At 41.0% G+C, this 22,630-nt stretch overlaps 1 protein-coding gene and 1 long non-coding RNA gene across 5 annotated transcripts in view; one reads left to right on the top strand and one right to left on the bottom strand.

The window, feature by feature from the left end:
- LOC138758705 (insulin receptor-like) overlaps positions 1–22,630 on the top strand; it is a 229,785-nt gene that overhangs the window by 75,971 nt on the left and 131,184 nt on the right. The window lies entirely within an intron of this gene.
- On the bottom strand, positions 13,013–22,468 carry LOC138758706 (uncharacterized). Its single transcript, XR_011354389.1, has 3 exons — positions 22,053–22,468; positions 19,530–19,744; positions 13,013–13,525 (listed from the first exon to the last, which is right to left on the bottom strand). It is a non-coding gene; the product is annotated as an uncharacterized lncRNA (long non-coding RNA).

Here is a 22,630-nt window from a genome sequence, read left to right as displayed (position 1 = left end):
TCTGAATACTTGAACCCAGAAATTTAGGTGATGCTCTCCTGCAGAGAACAGTTCAATTTTTCAAATAATATGCTCTTCCAGGTTCTTGCATGTTCCCACAGGTGGGTTTAAAATACTGTACCTCCAATCATTTTCCTGAAAAAGAGCAAAGGTTATTATCCCTGATATTCTAGCTAATATTTTTCCATCAGTCCAGTATATTTTCATATCTTTATCAATTTACTGTTAAGGCCAGGAGTGGTGGTGGTGTTGCTTAGTCCATATTTATTTTCACTGTGACAAAAGGCAAAAGAGGAAAAACCCAACACCCAACCCCAACCAGCCAATTTTCCCCTGCAACCGTGTCTGCCTGTCCCGCATCGGACTTGTCAGCCACAAACGAGCCTGCAGCTGACGTGGACATTTACCCCCTCCATAAATCTTCGTCCGCGAAGCCAAGCCAAAGATTTATTTTCACTATTGTAATTGCTGTTACCCATCAGAATATACTTCACTCGTTTACATATAGAAGTCTTCTTTTTGTCTTTCTCATTTTTCTTTTACTCTTTCTACTTTGTTCCATTTTGGAGTTGCCCCCTGTTTTATAGTGCCATTCTTTTGGGGTACATTGACTGATAATCTAATTCCTGCAATTTAAAGGAGTTTTTATTCTGGGCCTCCGCTTAGAGGCCAGCTTCAAATGTGGATAAAATTTTAAACTTACCTGTTTATGGAGCAGTCCTATACGGCTTTTATACAGAGCGGTACCTTGGCGCAGTGTCTGGATCTGCTGTAGGCGGGGCTGCTTTTGCGCTATCCATCAATATGCTGCCTTCCCTACCCATAATGTCCCCCCACCCCCTACACAGCTGGAACCGCTCTGCTGCGTATTGAACTGGCGCCGATGAGCAGCCTGGAAGGCCAAAGCGGCCTGGTGAGGGCTGTCACAGCCCACTCCAGACACCCCCTGCGCTGATCGCCCCTATTGGCTGCCCCTATTGGCCGCCCCTGCCCAGAGGGAGGTCATGGAGGGAGAGGTGTGAGTGGGAGGGAGAGAAGTGAGACGGTGTCATCGTGATATCATAGCCCACCCCTAACCAGCTGCTTGCAGCAGATGTACCTTTATTCAATGAGGTGGAGCACTCAACTCAAGCACTACCTTGGAGAGGGATTGGAGTCACCACCTTGCAGGCACTCATGGACCAGTTATGAGAAGTTTTCCAACGTGAAGATGGAGAATCTCAGCCTTTTCGTTCAAATTTTTTGCTTTATAAAAGTGTGTGGGATATTAGTTGAGAGATACATTTATATTTTTTGGGTTGGGGGGGGGGAGGGAGATGTGGTCATTTATTATCCAGTCATTCTTGCAATGTCAAATCCATTAAAAAGATTTGTTCTCGTATGGTCCAGCTACATTGTTCTAGTTTTGTTTAGCTATCTCACTCACCACCATTCAGGGCTACGAACAATCCTTCTAAGTGAAGCAACATCTAATTTGCTGTCATTCTACTGCATCCAGTATCCTGTGGCAGCCTTCGCTGCATCAGAGAGAGAGGACACAAACCAGGAGATCGCTTCATTGAGCACCTTCTTTCTTTCCTCTGCAATAGCAGAGATCTCTGTATGGCAACCCATATTAATCTTCTTCCCCCACCCCCCAACCATTCTTCTGGTCTTGTGCACTGATAGACTGACACTGCTTGCAAGTTGGAGCAGCGGTGTTCCATTTTTTATTGTCTGGGCCACTCTTTAGCCAGGTGGTGTTGACGTCGGCTTCTCCGGTTTCCATTGTCTTCCACACTCCCCTGACCCTCTGTCTCCTTTCCTCCAGCTCTACATTCACAGAGCCACTCCTCTCCCCTGTTCGATTCACTCCTTTCCTCTCATGTTCTCCTGTTATTCATGTCCAATTATTGCCTTTTGTTGTTGGCCTGCACTCCTCCCCCATTCTTTCTTTGCTTCTCCCCAAGTCTTTTTATTCAGACACCTGCCTGCTTTTTGGTCATACCTTGAAGGGCTTTGTCCTGAAGCACTGGAGATATATATTTTACTTCTTATGGATGTTGCATGTCCTGCTGAGTTCCTCTAGCATTTTTGTGTTTTTTAATAGTTCCACCTGTGTCTCCTTTCTATAAAATCACCCATCCATGTGGTCTCCTAAGTGAAATATTAATGGGGGCAATATGACCTCTGAAGTCATGGGACTCTGAGCAATCTTTCCAAATAGACCTAATGTGATTTCTTTTGTAATATAGGCATATTGTTTCATAATTTCCCCTTGTTGCTTGCTTCTGATTTGACTGGTTATTGGGACAGGATGTAATTTTATCTTATTTATTAAACAATTGATCAATAATTCTTGCATTTTACCCAAATGACCAAAGATTAATTGAAACAAAATTCTACCCAGAACTCTCATCTTAATTAAATGAAGGACCGTACGATTAGCTGCGCTATTACAGTGCCAGCATCCCAGGTTTGAATCCGATGCTGTCTGGTGCTGTCCCCAAGTCTGCCTGGGTTTCCTTCAGGCCCTCTGGTTTCCTCCCACCCTTCAAAAAAAACATGGGGTTTGTAGGTTAATTGGAGTAGTTGGGCAGCACGGGCTCGTGGGCCAGAGGGTCTGTTCATTTGGAGCTGGTGGAGTGGAAGAAGGCTTGTTTTCAGCAAATAAGAATCAGGTATGATGATTGGAACACATTTGGCTCTCCTGAGGGATGAAACTGGTTTTGATCTGCACTGAACTTGGCTGTTTGGCCCTGGATACAAGTCACCTGCAAATTCTGGTTCTCCCGAAAGGGTGTGTCTAAATAGTACTAGCAGTACATTGCCACAATTTGATTTTAACTTCAAGGCAACTGATGTGATTTAGGTTTGAGATAATGGAGATTGGGACTTTAGGTATGGCAAGGGCTGGAGGTGATGAGTATATTGATTTACATGGGGTGTGTTAGAATATAATTTACTTGGCAAGATTCTCAAACAGGTACTGTGCTAAAAAGAGAAGTTTTGTCTTTGGAGTGCTGTCATCAATTTGGTAATTTAATTTGTGATAATGGTGGTTAGTGCCCAGAAATGCCAGGTCAAATGTTTGGAGTAATTCAAAACAACCTGTAAAAGGCAATATTGCAGTTGAATTTCCAGGCATACAGCTCTTTAAGCAGGGTGAACTGCCTTTTGAGCAAGTGAAGTAGAACTTTATAGGAATTAAATTACAAGGTATGATTACATACAAAAAGGACTTTATTCCCTAGAATTTGGATCATTGTCATTGCCAAGGGAATGGAAGTATAGTTAGAGTTCAATTCTGTGGTTAGGGAAATTAGAATTGGGTCCAGAGTCTAAAATTAAGAGATCAATCTTTCAAGAATCAAGTGTGGAAATAGTTCTCAGTAGAGAAATTTGGATTTTTTTTCTTAATCAATGAAGAGATTCAACTGCAAATTTTAAATGTGAGATTGATAGATCTTTAATACCCCAAGGAACAGGGAATTTAAGAAGTTGTGTCACAGTTTAGTTCTGATCTTATTTGGTCCAAGGATGGAGAAAACATTCCTGGGTACGTTTCTTCGTTTCATTAGTTCATCTCTAGCTCTGCAACTTTCATGGTTTGCATAAATAAATGAATTCTCCTGCCTGAATTCATTAAAAAGGCACTTTCACGAGGAATCAATAAAATGTCAGTGTTCAAGAAAGTTGATTCCATGAGAATTTGAAAGTTTGTGGTGATAGTTATTTTTTTTGGGGGGGGGAGGGGGGGCGAGATGGGATAAAGCAGAGAAGGCGTGTGCAGTAGCAGAAACCAGGTGTTATAAATTAGCAGATGTAAGACCTTTGAATTTGTTGCTCAGAATATGAAATTGTTTGAAATTTTGACATTTTAAAGGAAATTATTGTCTAGCTGACCGTTTCTTTAAATTGATACACACTCTTCTGAATGATGTTATGAAATAATGTGACTTCTGAATAGTTATTGTTGAAACTCTGCTTTGAATCAAATGATATGGAGCTATCTGGAAACACATTTTTAAAATTCTTGAGCCAAACATTTATTCTTCATTTTGAGCCTACTCATCCCCCACCCCCTTCAGTCATCCAACTAAACCAAACTTCTCTTCATTGACACAAGTGGGGACTGAACTGAGGGCTTTTGTTCATAGGGATCCTGGACTTGAAATTGTGCAGCTCTACCAATGGTTGGCAAGTTACTTCATTGAATCAATAAATATAATGGATATTAAATTGAATGAATCTCGCTATTTGTGGACTGTCAGATTGCCATAAGATTTTGTTTGTTTCTGACTACAAATGATTTTGGTTCTCCATTACTCGATAGACTCTAACTCTGAGAGGAAATTAAATCATTTCATATCCCTGGAATAATTACAGATTTAAAGAAAAATTGCTTCTGCATTAGATAATCATTGAATCGAAACTTATTGTGGACTGTTTGTCAATGGTCTTCCAAAATATTTGCTTCACAGAAACTACTCTATGTACTCTTTCTGTTGACAAGTTCTCCTATTTCTTTGTTCTGATGTTTGCTTGAAGTATCCCTGATATGTGCCTCAATTACACCTTGTCGTAATGAGATATGTGTTCTGACAAGTCAGTGCGTAGAGACTGTCTTGTACTGACTGACCCTGTTTTAAGAAACCATTTTTGGGCAAATAATGTAGGGTGAAATATATATATATATATACACACACAAGTTTTTTGAAGTAATTTTAATTTATCTCGTTTCCTGCTTAAGCAACTGTTACATTGCAAAATTTCATGTAACATTTTGGTTTAGAGAAGTGTGGCAATGGGATTTTCTCTTTCTACTCTTGTCTTTCTGGCACCTAATTATTGCTTCAAATGAGCCCTTTGTGATTAATGACAGACAGACTCACTGTAACCAAAAGAGTTGCATCATCCTTCTCTGGGAATTGTTTCATGTATGAAAGTAATATGCAGTGTTTTTAAAAATTGTTTTGTGGTCAGAGTCAATGGATTTGCAGATTGGACAAAGACATCTGCAGTGTCTTAAATTTGAAATGCTAGATGGCTGGATTTGAATCACCATTTTGGGAATGGTCTCCAAGGATGCCTGAAACTGCTGTGTAGGCAGGAAATTGACAAGATTTTGTTGGTAATATTTAAATCTTAATTTACAATGACATGAGAGGATCTCCCAATGACCTGAACATTGCAATTTGCATGAAATCTTTTTTAGTCTCTAGTTTTAATACAATTTGATATCTGGGCGGAATGTGTGGGAAATGTACAGCAAAGGGAGAAAATGTGATTTATGATTTTGTTTATGCTGAGAATTTTGTTTATTATATAAAAAAAAATTCAGGATCCTTTTTTAAAACTTTGCTTACGTACTTAGGCACACGTGTTGCTAACCTCTGCAGCCCTTGAATAATTGATGAGAAGTAGAAAAAAATAGATCTTGACAGCAGGAAATATTCAATTGCTCAGATGTCACTAAAAGGATTAGTATTTTGCTATTTATAGTTCATTGTTCTGTGGAATGTAAGTCTATTCTGGCCTGGCAAAAACAAAGATGCATTTGGTTTTACACCTTTACACCTTTTTCAACCTTCATGTCCCAAAGCTAAAGAAATACTTCAGTACTTTACTATTGTATAGTGGCAAGGATGGCAGCCAATTTCCACTCAGCAAGATCCCGCAAATAACAAATGCAATTAGGTCAGGTATTATTTATTTATCGCAATTAACAGCATATAGCATTAAAATCAAGATAGCATTCCCCTGACCCGGTATAAAAACAATACAATGCAACGTACAATCAATTTTCAGAACCGAATATTCATGTAGGCAATGTGAATGAGACATTTGGAGATTGCAAGAGATGGGAAATCCCAATGTATGAATGGGAGCTGCATTGATGAAAGCCTTTTGAGTTCTTCCCCTTCTCTGGTTACGCATCTTCAGCTTTACCATTGTGTATGTGGATCTGCAGTAAAAACACAGTGCTGGAGAAACTCAGCTGGTCAAACAGTGCACATTATACAGCAAAGATAAAGATGCATAACCAACGTTTTGTGCATGAACCCTTCATCAAGGAATGAAAAAATGTAGACAAATGCCCAAACAGAATGGTGGAGAGGGGCAGGGGGAGACCATGGTCCCAAAGTCAGGAGTAATAGGTGGATAAGAGAGGGAGGGCACACCTTGATGTAGGGCTCAAGAAGCCCAAAATGTTGATTATGCATCTTTATCTTTGCTATATTTAAAGTTCACTGTTTGACCAGCTCAGTTTCTCCAGCATTGTGTTTTTACTGCAGATTTTCATGTTTTACTTTTATGGATCAATATTGATTGCTCAGATTATTTCCATTCCCTTTTTGATATTCCTTTTTCTTCAACTGTAGAATTTTCTGAAATATCTTTTTAAAATCTCAAGATTATTAAACCAAATTATTGGAAACTGGAGAAGTTGATGTTAATACCATCTGGATAGAAAGAGCCCAGATGGAATATTAGGTGTGGTTTCTCCAATTTGTGGGTAGCAGTGTGGGAAAGGAGTGTGAAATAAAAATGGTTGACCACAGCGAGGTTCCTGTTGTTGTAGTGGTCAAAGAGAAGGTGCTAAATGAAATGATCTCCCCATCTTGTCCAGTCTCTCTGATGTACAGGAGGTCAAACTGGATGCAGTAGATGGCCCCTGCAGATTCACAAGTGAAGTGTTACTTCACTTGGGAGGACTTTTTGAGGGCCCAAATAGTGGTGAGGGAGAAGGTGTGGGTGCAATAATAGTATTTCTTGTGGTCACTGGGGTAGGTACTGAGGGGGCGATTAGTGGGAAGGGATGTGGATGAAGTAATCCTGGAGGGAGCAATTTTTGTGGAAGGCAGAGAGGGAAAGTTGAATCTGGCAGTGAGATCATGATGTAGGTGGCAGAAATTGCAGAGGATAATATGTTGGGTGTGGAGACTGGTGGGGTAGTAGGTGAGGACAAAGAGAAATCCTGAGGGTGAAGGGGGCTAGGGCAGATGTGTGTGAAATAGAGGAGATGCAGGTAAGGACTGAGTTGATGGCAGTAGATAGGATGTCACATTCCTTGAAGAAGGAGAACATCTCTGATGTTCTGGAATGTAAGAGTTGATCCTCCCCAACTGTTTTATTCTGATGCCCGACTGTTTTTTGCTCATACCTTGATGAAGGCTCTTCCAAAAAAGCTGCATAAACTGCTGAATTTCTCTAGCACTTTTGTGTATTGCACGAACTGAGTCTGAGGAATTTTCTGTTTAATGAAATAGTGAAGAAGTCTAATTTGTTGCCCTCTGCTATTTTTGTTCTAAAGACTCTCAAGTGTGCAGGTACTGATTTTTTTTTTTGGATTCCCAACCTGCATGCATTCGTAATCTGACTTCATATTCATTTCCCATATAAATATTTTACCTGTAAACAAATTTCTTCTGCCTTGTTTTCAGCATAAAATCACTTGAAAGTTTAATTTTCTTAATGCTGTCTGAATCCTACATGATGTAAAACATCCTTCCCTGCAATAAGAAGGACAACCTGATCCAACATGGATGCTGTCTTCGTTAAACAATTTAAAAAAAAAATTTGCACTTGATGAATATTACACCAAATTTCAAACTGGAAAAACTGTCAATCCTTTTTAACAGTTTTGTATTACTAACCCTAACCCCATCAGATTTTTTGAAAGTTTATTGTAATATTTTTTTCTCTCTTTTTAAAAGTCCCATTTGTTTCCCTCGGGAATCACCAGAACTTTGCCTTATGTCAATGGTAATGTAAGTGAAACTGTTGTTGATGGTATATCTTGCATGTAATGCCCGGGGTGGCTGGAGCAAGTAAGAATTTTGGTGCATTTGTACATTGTGCTTGTGTATTTGACAAAAAGCTGTCATAACTAGTAGCACAGATAACTTTATTTACCCAGAGCATAGATAGTGGCAGCCCTGTAATGTCACTTCACTGACTAAAAGGGTGAGAAAAGCCAAACCATGATTGCATTGAAAATACTGTGTGCTGTGAAAAATAAAAAAAAATAAAAAAAAAAAAATACTGTGTGCTGCTGAAGTGCAGTCAGCTACAACTTTGCGGACTGAGAACGAGAATGTCCATTGAGATTTGATAGCATATTTTAGAGCTGGCATACACATGAAGGGCTGAGTGCTCTTTCTTTATATTACTCTATTTTTCATAAGGCCACACTCTTTTGCTTTCCTCTTTGAGTTTACAAAATAGTCCACTGAATGTTTGCTTGTTTGTTTAAAAAACAGCTGTGGTTTGTCATTCCTTTCTGGATTTCAGACCACAATGTCGGGAAAATCGCTGAAATTTTTTTTTTTAACATAATTACTGCCTGTGTGGTCATTCACACCGGACGCCTTTTTAGATTGCAAGTACCTGAGTGCAACAGACCCGATGGATGACTCTCAATGAATTTTTAAGCTGTGATTTACACTGCAGGCTTCCTCCAAAAAGTTGGAGGGGTCCTGCAGGTTAAATCGAGGTGCAAGGATTGACTCCAAATTCCTGCACATTCCTTTTAAGATGCTCGTGCAGTGGCAAAATTCCTTGATTGTGCCATTACATGCCTGCAGTCTAAAAACCATACTTGATTTGTCTGCCAGTGTTGGTTATGATTGTTTTTTAAATTAATTTAGCAAAAATAAACAGACATTGGTAGTCCATTTGTGGCAATCCTGTTTAAAAGGTTGAAATACAATTATTTACAAAGAGGAGAGGCACGGATTTTGGTGACAATGCCATGAGCAGTTTGACAACTGGCTTGCTTCCTGGGTCACTGAAGAACAGTGACTTGATTGATGCTTGTAACATCTTAATTCTGCAAGGAACTGATCTCCAAGGCAGGGATAGAAATATATCTCATTGATTGAAGAACAGATTAATGACTGAATCAGATTCATGAGGAATAGTTTGGTTTCTACGTTTGGCACGTGAAAATGTGCTTGCAGCCAGCTAATGCTGACCTTGTGATCACAGATGAATACATGTAAATGTATTTTAGAATGTTTATGAGTTGGATAGTAAATATCTCCATTGGCTAGAAAATATCTGCATGGATAAAAATCTGTTGGTTCTGTTTCTTAGTAACTCAGTTCAGCTAATTGCACAGCAACAGATTGTTGTCAAGCTGAATGAACAAACTCAAATATAATGTATTTAGATTTTTATTTTTTTTTTAAATTCAGTACAAAATATTTAGTTACGAACATGAATTCACTGCATACAACTGCTCGTCCATGTAATGGGGTAGTGATACAAGAGTAATAGAAATGGACTAGAAGGCGCCATGACATCTAAAGCTAAGTTCATTAATTGCAAGCCCAAGGAAGTTATCACTGAGATGTTCCAGAGAGTGTAAACAGCGCAGAAGGAACCAGATGAACTCTGGTTTGAAAATGGGAGCAGACAACCCTTCAATCCCCACTCCCCTCTCTCTTCACTCCAAATCCTCACCTCATCCCAATTTCCACCTCACTCCCAATTCCCACCTCACCGCCAATCCCCACTTAATTATAAAAAAAAATGGGAGCAGAAACTGAAAGGGGAGAATAAAATGCTGTGGCTGATTGCCTCTCCAAAAAAAATTACAGAATAATATAAATAAAGAACACAGAGGGAGACCAATCTGCCCATCATGTGTGGACTAGTTATAAAAAAAAAACACTTTCCAACTTAAATGGACTTTGCCGTTTTAGTCTGCATTGTTAAAGATGACTATTTCCTAAATGGGGTGAAAAATAAAAATACCCAGATGCAAAGAGACCTGGGAGTCCTCATGTAGGATAGCCTGAAGGTAAACTTGCATGTTGAGTCGGTGGTGAAGAAGGCGAGTACAATGCTGGGATTCATTTTAAAAGGAATAGAATATAAGAGCAGGGATCTGATGCTGAGGCTTTATAAGGCATCGTTGAGACTTCACTTATAGTATTGTGAGATGTTTTAGGGTCCTCATTTAAGAAAGGCTGTGCTAACGTTGGAGAAGGTTCAGAGGAAGTTCACAAGGATGATTCTGGGAATGAAAGGGTTATTATATTAAGAGTGCTTGACAGCTTATGGCCTGTATTCATTGTAATTTAGGAGGATAAGGACATTTCCTCCACAATCTCCATCAGTACTGGAGCAACACAGGGCTGTGATCTTAGGCCCCTCCCCCCTACTCACTTCACACCTACGACTGTGTGACTCTGTCCGACAGTAACACCATCTACAAAAATGGCAATGATCCCATGGTACTGGATTGAACAAAGAAGGGGACGAGTCAGCATACAGGATGGAGATTGAAAACTTGGCTGAATGGTGCACCCACAACAATCTCGCACTCAATGTCTCCAAAACTAAGGAGCTGATTGTTAACTTCAGGAAATGAAAGCCAAAGGTATAAAATTCAGTAATTGAGGAGAGGGTGTGCAACTTTAAGTTATTGGGAATCATTATTTTGGAGGATCTTTCCAAGACCCAACGCAGCAATGACATCGTGAAGAAAGCATGTGAGCACCTCTATTTCCTCACGAGATTTTGCATGACATTGGAAACCCTGGCAAATTTCTACAGAGGTGTGGTGGAGTGTTCTGACCAGCTGAGCTTAAAGCCGTCCAAAAAGTAGTGGGCACAGCCCAGGACATTTCAGGCAAAACCATCCCCACTATTGAATGAATCTACAGGGAATATTGCTGTCAGAGAGCAGCAGCAATCATTAAAAACTCCCATCACTCAGCACATGCCATCCGGAAAGAGGTATAGGTGCCACTCGACTCACACCACCAGGTTCAGGAACAGCTGCTCCCCCTCCACCATCAGACTCCTTATCAACAAACTCAATCAAGGGCTAATTTAAGGACTCTTGTGCACTTCATTGATTTTCTTTTCTATTCTCTCTAACAGTTTGTTTACAGTTCTTGTTACATATATACACTGTGTACAGTTTTTTTTGAACTACCAGTCCGCAGGAAAAAGGAATCTCAGCGTTGTAGGTGATGTCGTGTATGTACTCTGACAATAAATCTGAATGTGATCTCATTGAAACATTTCAAATGTTAAAGTGCATGGTTGTTTCTCATGGAGGGAGAGTCTAGGACAAGAAGACAAAGTTTCAGGTGTCTAATAATGACAGAAATGTGGAGGAATTTCTTTAGCTGGAGGATGGTAAACCTGTGAAACGTTGCCACAGGCTATTGTGGAGGCCAGGCTATTGGGTTAGACACCTATTACAGGTACACCCCACTTTACGAAACTAGAGTGTTCCTACAGAACCTTTTGTAATCCGAAATGGTGTAAAGTGAAGAAGCAATTATGATTGATTTTTATGGGAAGATTTTTTGAGTGTTCTCAGACCCAAAAACATAACCCACCAAATAACACACAAAACCTAAAATAACACTAGTATATCGTAAAAGCAAGAATGATATGATAAATACAGAGCCTTTATAAAGTAGAAATAATGTATGTACAGTATAGTTTCACTTGCCAGAATCAGGAAGACAGTGATTTTTGACAGCCCTGCTGGCCAAGCGCTGACAATCCCGCCGGTCACCCTGTGAGAGTCTAGGACATATGCCGCCTCCAATTTGGCTCTGACAGTTTGGTGCTGGACATTTTGGTCTGCTATCCCACTCACTGTCTGCTGGCCTACTCTGTCCCACAGCACTGCCTGAAACCCGTGTTGCGGCACTGCTTGAAAACTCTGTATTTAAATATAACAATAAATCCAAAATGTTTGCCGGAGAAGTGGGGGGAGGGAGTTTCTGCAATGCAATGGGTTCAGGTAGGGTTTCTGAAAAGCTGGGGGTTTGGGCAATGCCATGGGTGGGGTGGGGGGGGGAGCCAGGCCAGTGCCAAACATGAACCCAAGTATAACAATGAATCCCAAAACATTTGCTGGGGGTGGATTAGATTATTTGTGTCTGTATAAGTGATTATTTGATAAGTATAACAATAAATCCCAAAATGTTTCTGAAACGTTGCAATGCCAGGGGTTGCCGGGCCAGTGGCAAACTGTGGGTGCCAAAATGTCTGAAGGGCTACAAAAGTTTTTTTTTGCCAAAGTGTCCGTCGCCAAAATGTGGGTGCCAAAATATCCGATTCCAGCCTTGTGACAACCCCACTGGCTAGTTTTTCATAAAAGCTAACAGATTTCATCGTAAAAGTGAATCGGCATTGTGAGTATTTGTAAAGCAGGGTATACCTGTACTTTAACAATGGATGAGGCTGAGGACACGTATCTGTGAAAATGGTACAGTAATTTAAATGATTGTTTGCTGGGAGTTCAAGCTTTGACCAGCAGACACTGTGCAGGTATTTGGCAAAGTGGACAGCCAACCTATAGGCTATTTCAGGTGGCCAGAATACCTCGATGTAAAGCCACATATTCTACCCTTGTGCGGCTGTCGGGAGGCCACCTGAAAGACCAGGAGGCGCCTCCGAGGCACACTTTCTAACCCTCCTTTGGGAGGGATAATCGCCGGAGCACTGAAGTCCCCCAGGGCACCTGAATGCAGCTGACTGAAAGCGGCTTCTAAGGGACGAGCTGATGACAATCAGCCGGCAACCCAACACCCCGCTGCCTGACAGCCCCCCTCCCCGCTGCCCCCCCTCCCAGGCGCAGGACATCGGGGCAGGGGCGGCCGGCGCGGGACTATGGGGCAGGGGCTGCCAGCACCTCTCCTGAAGCTGTCCCTTTCAGGTGGACAGCGCAGCGCTTTCAGGGCTGCCATCTGAATGATCATTCCACAGGTCTGCATCCGTTTCTGCAGGCGCATTCTTGGAGGAGAATGTACCTGAAAGAGGCTTATGTTTGCAATCATGCTTTCTGCTTCTCTTACTCTTTCCATCAGTGCAGTGACGTTTATAGGTTGCCATAATGCTTTGGTTAAATGATTTTTTTTGCCATCTCTTTAATCCTACCAATTACTGATTGCAAAGATAAATGTGGATACAGAGAGAATTTAGTTATTGAAGTACATTTTATCTTTTTAAAGGAAGGTGGAAGCATCTTTTATTTTTTTAAAAGAAGCTCCCACCTTCCATTCATTATTATCTCCAGTCCTAAAGATATTACAGAATATTGTCTGACCTATAGTCCAAATGGCTACTTTTTAACTTTGCTAAACGTAAATATATGATTATTTGTTCATGAGCACGTTACTTAAAAACAAGAGGAAACTGCATTGATATTTCTCCTCTGACATTTTAAACTACAGTTCAGCTATTAAATCTCTTTTAAATTCAATCACTTTTGCATTCTAAGAATGTAGCAGCCTATTTGAAAACCACGCTTTAGTTCCCACCAATGGCAACATGTTAATAAGCTGGTGATCTGTTTATTTGCTTTTGATTTGTGAGAAAAATGTTGGACAGAATAATTAATCTTTTCATTGTTTGAAATAATGGTGGGCAATTCAGAAGTACTTGGAGCTTCAGTTTTGCATCTTATCCCAAGAAGAGTTTCATGCAATGAAGCACATGTTTATTTGTTCTGTTCTCAGAGTGTCTAGTTTTTACGGTGAAGTCTGTGAACCCAATTGGCAGTGACCTGCAAAAAGATGAAGAAATAGTAAGGAATGGTGGCAACAGTTGCTGACATTGGTCTGCACCAATTTCTTACATTGCCTACACCTATTGTTGACTTGCTATGTTTATAGTTTCGGATTTTTGATTGCCCAAAGCTTCTCATTGAGGTGGCCAGGGTGTTTTTGAATTTTGGAGTTAACGAAGCAGCTGTTGAGGTTAGATATGCTTCCTGTGGTTTTACATGGAAACTGAGGACCTTGGAGCAGATAAGATTCGTTTTACAATGCATAGTTAGAAGTTCCAGTGTGTTTTGATGTGGAGTTAATTTTTATTCACTGTATCAGATATTCGGTTGGAACTTTATGTTCCTCATTTGCATTTTTTGTAGATTTTGCAAGAACTTTTCTCCTTGTATCATATCTGATTTTAAGAAAGAGATAGGAATAATTGTCAGTACAGTAAAACTCCGTTAAACAGCTATTCATTTGTTTAGATATCCTGATGGTTTGCTGGTTTCACTAGGCCCCTGGTTCCTGTGCTCCCTTTGCCTTGGCATACCCTGGGCTCTGCACTCCCTTTAGAACAGCAGGGACCTGGTCCCTATGCTTTCTCTTGCAAATCTGGTTCCTGGTTCCCTCATTTGCCTTAATTTCCCTGTTCCCTTTAATCCATCGGGGTTAGTTCCAGCACTCTCTTTAACACATTGGGGCTTTGGATCCAGTGCTCTGTTTTGCACAATGAGGCCCAGGTTCCCGTGCTCCCTTTAAGCTTATCGGGCCTGCTAGAAAAAGTATTATACTGCAGTGTAATGTTTAAGAAAAGATAAATTGGATGTGTTGGATTACACTGGACAACAAAGATTTTGCTTTAGGCTGTTGATCATGAAAATCACCTGAAAATGTTCCTATCATGTACCTTTTTTTAGGTAAAACCTATTTTTGTGATTTCCTGTTATATTTTAAGTCTACATAAAGCAGACAAAACCACGAAATGCAACATGTCATTGAAAATTTAATTTCTACTTTCGTACTTGGACGTCTTCCCTGCTGATCTTGGTGCAGTCAATGACAAACACGGTGAAAGGTTTCACCAGGACATTGCAACCATGGAAAAGTGGTATAAGGGCAACTGGAATCCATCAGTGCTGACTAACTATTGTTGGACACTGACTCGAGAGGTATCAGATGCTGAGTACAAAGGAAAATCAGCGGCAAAACATTTTTAGGTCAGTTGAACAACACATTGTGACAACATCATTATGCGATTAAACCTGCTAAATTCAAATGATCTTTGTGTTTACTTTGAAGTTGTCCATCATAATCCCCCCTTTTTTTCCCAGGAAGCAAGCCCTTTGGAAAAAAAATTGTTGTTTAGTGTTATTAATTGGAATAATTTCCAGTTGTCTGGAAAATCTGGCAGTCCAGCACCACCAAAATCCTGAGTCTGCTGAATTTTGCTGTGAATAGAATTGAATTTTGGATCAGCCTGGACCTTTGTGGTTGACGGTTCAATAATTGACCTACTCTTCTTTCCAAAGATACCCATTGAAATCAAATCTTGTTGAAATGTAAATGGTTGCATTGATCTGTGCATGAAGGAGACTTCATTCCTCTAGTTCAAAGTTCAAAAAAGTTTTGAAGTAGAGTACATGTATGTCACCACATAATAACCCTGAGATTCCTTTCCCTGCAGGCCAGGCAGAATTATTACTTATTTGTTTTGCAAAAAATACTGTACTGATTAAAGATGTGTTTGCAAAAGAGAAAAATGTGGACAAGGAAGAAGAGCAAACAAACTGTGCAATGCATAAAATAAATATTCTGTACTAAATAAATGTGCAAAGTAAGTCCTTAAATGAGTTTGTTCAGGCATCTTATGGTGGAGCCAGTTGTTCCTGAACCTGGTGGTGTGAGTCTTGTGGCACCTATACCTCTTTCCTGATGAGAGCAGCGAGAACAGAGCATGTGCTGGGTGGTGTGAATCCTTGATCGTGGGGAGACTTTTGCCTATGATGCTTCCTTTTGCAGGGCTTTCAGCTCAGAAGTATTGATGCCCCCATACAATGCTGTGATACATTTGGTCAGTACACTTTACACGATACATCTGTTGAAATTTGCCAAAGTTTTTAATGTCATGCCAAACCTCCGCAAACTCATGAGAAAGAGTCACTGACGTGCTTTCTTCACGATGTTGCGTCCAGGAAAGGTCCTTCAAAACAAGAACCCAAGAATTTAAATTTACTCACCCTTTCCACCTCTGTTGTATAACACGAAAGTCTGCAGACACCGTGATTGATAAAAGTACCTTGATGAAAGCTCAAGCCCAAGATGTCTTTAACTTTTCTATATACAGTACACTGTTTGACCAGCTGAGTTTCTCTTGCATTGTATTTTTACTCTCCACCACTGATGATCACTGGGTTGCACATTTTTGGTTTTTCCCCTCCTGAAGTCTGCAATCAGTTCCTTGGTTTTGGTACCATTGAGTTGTTGTTAGCACACCATTCAGCCAAGTTTTTAATCTCCTTTCTGCATCACCCCTTCTTATGCAACCACTTTTGTGGTATCGTCAGCAAATTTGTGAATGTTAGTGTTGTACCAAGCCACACAGTCATAGGTGTAAAGTGAGCAGAGCAGGGGGCTAAGAATCCAGGCCTGTGGTGCTTGGTACAGATGGAGATTGTGGAGGAGAGATGTTCTTACCAATCTTCACTGATTGTGGTCTTGAGGTGAGGAAATCCAGGATCCAATTACACAGTAGGGTATTGAGGCCCACATCTTGGATTTGCTGATCAATTTTACATTTCAGTTTGAATCATTCTTAATCCCAATTAATTTGCTGTGCCATCAGAACCTTCCACTGGAATGGATGGGGTGGGGGAGGTGGGTGAGGGCTTTGTGAGTCCTTACTGTTTGTTACCCTCTGGCATGCTTGTGTATTATATCCTCAAGTTTGGCATCTGTAGCTAACCAGTCACCATTCAGGTTGCTGGTTCCACTACCCAATGCCCAGAGAGAAGCTCTCCTGTTTTCAAAACAAAACTATTTTCACACTTCGAAGAGTACCAGCATCACTCTGCCATAATCAGCGATGTATAAACACAGACCTCTGTTCTGCTTAAACCCTCTTAATCTGATCTTAATTGCTCCTGGTTTAGTTTAAAAAGCAAAATATTTTCCCGTAAATACTGCTGAAAGCAATTACGTGCGTCATTCAGTCTCTTCCTCTTAAGCTGTGTTTCCAGTTCATTGAGCGAGGGAGGATTTGTATATCACTTGAGATGTAGCGAAGGTTGAGATTGTGACTTTTCTTGACATTGAAGTTACGCTGGGTTTCGAATTATTGGCTACACAATCTGTTCGAGTGTTAAATTACATTTATATAAAAAAAAAGACGAAGATTTTAAATGTTAAATGATTGGGGTTAAAATTTGGAGGCGCCTAGGTGGGAGAACATTCAGCACCATTCCCTTTCCACTTTCTAGAAAGTGTAGACTTTTTTTTTAATGTTCAGTTAGAATATTCTCGAAATTATATAGTAAAACTTGAAAGTCTGCAGACATTAGTTGAAGTAAAAATATAATGCTGGAGAAACTCAGCAGATCAAACAGTGTATTTTATATAGTAAAGGCAAAGCTACGCAACCAATGCCCTGTTCCTCCAATCCCCCCTCTCCGCCACTGTTTTACTCAAATGCCTACTGACATTTTTCCATGCCTTCTGAGTCCTTTACCCAACCTCTACTCTGCCTCTACCCACCCCATCCTATACACGCCCCTTTACTGCCTCTCCCCTCAACCTGTTCCTCCCTCTACCCGTCTCTCACCCTCTAATCACCCCTCCCCTATTCGCCCTGCCCCTCCCCTTTTACCTCTTCCCTATCCACCCCTCCTTCTACTCATCCCTCCCTCTAACTGCCCCTCGCACCACCATAACTTCCCCTGCCCATTACTCCTCACCTACACCCTCTGCCCACCCCTGCTTACCCACCCACTCAGGCCCAGCGCGCTGCTGATCAGCCTTTGCGGACAGCCATCATCTCTCTCTTCACGTGCAGGGCCGAACCAACCGTCCCTGGGGTCCGCGCGGGTGCAAGCGCTGAAGGCCGTGGCGACCGGGAGAAGTGCGCTCGCGCTGTGGAAGGGCCGTCCGGTGCCAGTCGCGCGGGGCTCGCGCTACCCGGGGGCTGTGCGCAGCCTGTCATGCCCGTCGCGCCGACAGGAAATCACAGGCGCTCGCCCATCCGCCGCACCGCTCGACAGGTGGGAGAAGTGACTGGTTGTGCGCGGAGCCTTCCAACTGGCTTGCCGACTGATGACATTGACAGACTTCTCGTGTTACAATTTCTCATGTTACAATGGGGAAGGATGTGCAATGAAGGGGGAGGATGGTGGTGGTGACATTACCAAAAAACAGCATCAGCTCTCGCTGCAGGGCAGGCCACCTCTAATACATTTTTGAAATGATCTCGCGGGCCAAATATAATTATATCGCGGGCCAAATTTGGCCCGGGGGCCAGAGTTTGACATGTGTGCTTTAGAGCATAACCAGCATGGTTCCAGATAAGACCACTCAGTGCAACAATTGACTATTTCATTGCACAGCAAATAGAAAAGGACATTAAAGGGAAAGTGCTGCATCAAGAAAGCAGGAAGGCTACCATGGAAGAGAGCCACAATGCTGAGGCAGCACTCACAAGGTTTTGCTGATCTTCCTCTTGCTGGTTTTCAAGATCTGTCTACTTCAAGATCTTTAGGTGCGAGGTCTCTCTTTCTCTTTCTTTGATAGTGTAAGTATTGTGGACATGAGGTGCTAGATTGAATTTTGCATTAAGTTGATATAGACTACAACATTGTCCCATTAGAGTAATGCAGGGAATGGAGTCTTGAGGAAACCATATTTTCCATTTAAAAAAAATACACACCTCTTGATAGATTTAACATATTGTGGACTTTGGGAGATAACTGAACAGTCTATACAAGTACCTAACCTTTTATCCGGGACTCTGAACACTAGCAACCTCGAAAAACCAGCACTTATTTCAGTAGATGACTTTACACATAAGTAATGTAATTTCCTGTAAAAAAAAAATTCTCAATTTTCAACGGGAGGACCCCCTCAGTCCTTGCCCACCATGGATGTCCTCCCTTACCTTCGGTGGAAAGGTAACTCTTGGCTCCCACCCTGGTGGCAGTAACTGGCTCAGTGCTGGAACAATGGCATCTTCCTTACCCATAATCCCCCACACAGCTGGAACTGCTCTGGTGCTGTCGCCATGATCCAGTGTGATGCTTTGTAAACTCTGGGCTCAGCAGCACTGCACCCCTGCTGCCACATCATATTAGATTGGGGGGGGCAATGAATGGCCAGGGGGGCAGGGGATGGGAGGGGGGGCAATGGATGGACGGTGGGGGCCAGGAGTGAAGCATTTGCTTAAAGGACCAAAATTAAAATGATTCTGAAATTCGGAAGATTCCAAACAACACCAGGTGTCTATTCCAGATGATCCAGGCTAAAAGGTTAGGCACCTGTATTTAATTTTGAGACGATGTAATTAGTGCGGTCAATGGCAGCATTAGTTCCCTTTGAATAATGGGCCAAGTATGCCTCTGGCTTTGCTCAGTTTTGAATTGGTGGCAATTCATCAGAAATGATTGTAAATGCAATTTGGTTAGAATTAAATTGAGATCATGTAGTTCTTTATTAACAGTGCAATATGATCCAATCTCTTGGCTTTGTGCTTGTGGGAAATCTTTCATGTCCTTCCGGATAAGCATTGAACGCCACAATTTGACTCTCATCCAAGAAAACAGCACCTTTAACAATGCAGTGCTGTGAGTACTATACTGAAGTGTCAACATGGATTGCATTTTCAAGTCTGGAATGAAGCTTGAACTGAGCCAAGTTGACACTCGAGTTGTAAAGGGGTTTTTACTTGACCTTTTGTATATAACTGGTTAATGGGTAACAGTGAATGATGATCTTTGTATTTATTTTCTTCCCACCTTCCAGGAAACAGTGACTCACCTTTTAGAAATCTTAGTGCTTGTTATTCTTTTGTGATGTGGCCCATTCAGCATTCAGATTGAGAAAGAGAAAGATTGTTCATTCTTGCAAATTCTTGCATTTGATCCTTCTTCTGTGATAAGATTGCTCATCATAATCCAAGTAGCAGTAAAGAAAGACCAGGGAAAGGGAAAATTATCAGCCAGGGGGATCCCTTTACTTGCTTGTGATTCCTGCTGGAATGTAAGAGAAGTGATGGATTTAAGTGAAAATTTTGCATGGCCACCTTCGGCACTTAAATTTAACTTGTTGCACTGGATTTAAAGCAATCAATTATGGACATTCAGGTGATTAAATATTTTGATTTAAATAATCTTTTGCTGCCTCGGGAGAACATTGAAAGACCCAAGGCCTTGAGTGGAAACTAAATTGACCAAAACTTCCTTTAAAAATGGCAAAGAGCATTCTGTGTGAATGATTTCCATGAGGATGTTTTCACTTGCAATTGAATCAGAACTTAAATCAAAATGCTTTTGGACCAAGCAGTAACATTTGAAACATCTGAACATCCTTCTCCAATTCACTGTGCTTGGTTGGTATTGTTTACCAAGCCGTAACTGATTTGGTATCACTTTGTCATAAGTGACTCTTTGGGCAGAGTATGTCCTGCTTCAGATGTAGATGGACGTTGATTTTATCTGCCTCTTAACATGTCTTGTTTCAAATACTGCTGAAAGTACACCTACCCTCCTTATTTAAACGATGCCTAAGTCGTGCTGATTTGACTGGTGCAGGCTAGTGTACTGATACCCTGCTTCATGTTCACCATCAAGTGTTGGGTAATTTTAGAGCTATTGTTCCTAGTCTAAACCCCCATAAATTTAAAAATGTGTACCCTCTTGTACTTTAAAAAATACATTTTCTTTGACCCCCCCCCCCCGTATCAGGAACATTATGTAAATACTGGGCTCTGCATTGGCACTCCTGCAACAACAAATTGTCACCTCTGATTCTGGAGTGCGAGTTCAAGGTAAGACAGGATGAACAGTGAGGCTATTCAGATTGGAGATGTGGACCTCAGGACTGCACTTTAGAGCATGACAAGTGCAGGATTGTAAATTTCTCTTTGGGTAAGAAACCCAACAGCCGATGACCACCTTGAGCTTGTTACAATAGACAAGGTTTGAACTGGGACAAGTTGTTTGGCCAAACAAAGAGAGGGGAGAAATAGCTCTCTCCGTCATATCCAGTAAGATGGGATGAGAGACCAGATGAACTCATTGTGCCTGCTGGGCAATCACAATGCCTGCCTGGCCTACACCAACCTTCACTGTGCAGGTTCTGGCACATCACATAACAACAAGGGGAGGTGGAGATCATACCAGGTTCTCCACCCAGCATTGTCCTACAGAGGTTCATGCTGGATTCAGTCTCTTGTATATTTCATAATAACATTTATTAGTTATTTCCATTCATACTCTTGTCCCGGGGAATCATCCTGCACTATGCAAAGTACCAGTGTTCCATGTAAATATTGATGACTACTAATAAATTCAGTAGTGATTTGAGGATAAATGTCTAGATTGAAGAATTACTGTATCTGGAGCTTAGAGCACGACTAATAATTGAGATGATTAGCATGGATGCTTTTATGGGGAAGTTACATAAACACATTGAGGGAATAATTACTGTGATTAAAGTTACCATGGACACTACAATGTAGTACTGAAGTAGCTGTTTTACTCAAATATGATTTCACTTTTAATTATTACCTTGCGTTTTATGTTTGCTTACTTAACATTGATGGTTGTTCCTCAAAGGTAATTAATTGGACGGACGGGTATTGGTTTGATATAACTAACACTATATAAATTCAATGTGATTTTCACATTTTGAGTGAAACTACACAACATTTTGTTTAACTGGTCTGCTCAAGGGTTAATAACAATACAGTTATTATGTGACAACCATAAAATTGTCTAAAATGAAATGTTTGTGGTGGTTTGTTATATCAGCACATTATTTGATTGCTGTCTTCATTAGTGCCGATTTTGTATTGTAGCTGGAGTTAATGATCTTGGTGTATAATTGCTTCGGGAGCAGTGGGATTCTGTTAGATTTTCTAGAATGCTGCTGTCAGCAAGGTGGTGGTGGTTCCGGCGGACAACAGAAAGAGAGTGAAATGTGGATAGTATTCTCCGCTGTGTAGAAATAATACTTACATTTAGATAGTTTCATGTCCTGATAATACAGGTGATAGGGAAGGGAGTTTCAAAGTTCAAATTTATCAGAATATATACAACTCTGAGATTCTTTTTCCTGCGGATCAGGCAGTATTTCTACTTATTGCTGTCTGTAAATGGTCCTCAAGAAAAAAGATACAATAAGAGAGAAATTTAAACCAACTACAATACAGAAAAAAAAAATATGCAAAATAAGATTATTTAAACAAGTCTCCGATTGAATTTGTTGTTTTGGAGTCTGATGGTGGATGGGTAGCAACTGTTCCTGAACCCGGTGGTACGATTCTTATAACACCTTTACCTCTTTCCTGATGGCAGGCAGCATCAAGAACCGAGAATGCCCTGGGTGGTACACATTCAAGAATGATTGCTTCTGCTCTCCGACGTAGATTTTCTTGATGGTGGGGAGAGTTTTGCCTGTGATGTACTGGACCATGTCCACTACCATTTGAAGGGCTTTCTTCACAGAGGTGTTGGTGTCCCCATACCAGGCTGTGATGCAGCTAGTCAGTACGTTTTCCACTGTACACGTCTAAGTTTGCCAAGGTTTCCGATGTCTGGAAACTCCTGAGACTGTAGAGGTGCTGATGTGCTTTCTTCATGATGACATCAGTATGTTGGGGGCCAGGAAAGATCGTCTGAGATTGTGACTCTAAGGAATTTAAATTTGCTCACACTCTCCACCTCTGATTCCCCAAATGATCACTGGATCGACTTTGTGAGGGAAAGTGCAGTTGGTATGGGAAATACTTGTTCAATGTTTTGGCTTTTTTTGGGTGAGACATGTTATGACATTATCATTGACCTTTTGGTTAGTGACTGCTTTGCATGGAATATGTCGAGAACGAAATGTTCCAGCTTGACTGCAATTTAGTTGTT

This window comes from Narcine bancroftii, chromosome 3, assembly GCF_036971445.1.
Source record: "Narcine bancroftii isolate sNarBan1 chromosome 3, sNarBan1.hap1, whole genome shotgun sequence".
Classification (NCBI taxonomy): domain Eukaryota; kingdom Metazoa; phylum Chordata; class Chondrichthyes; order Torpediniformes; family Narcinidae; genus Narcine; species Narcine bancroftii.
The sequence above is the reverse complement of the archived record's forward strand: the minus strand, read 5'-3'. Positions and strand labels throughout refer to the sequence as shown.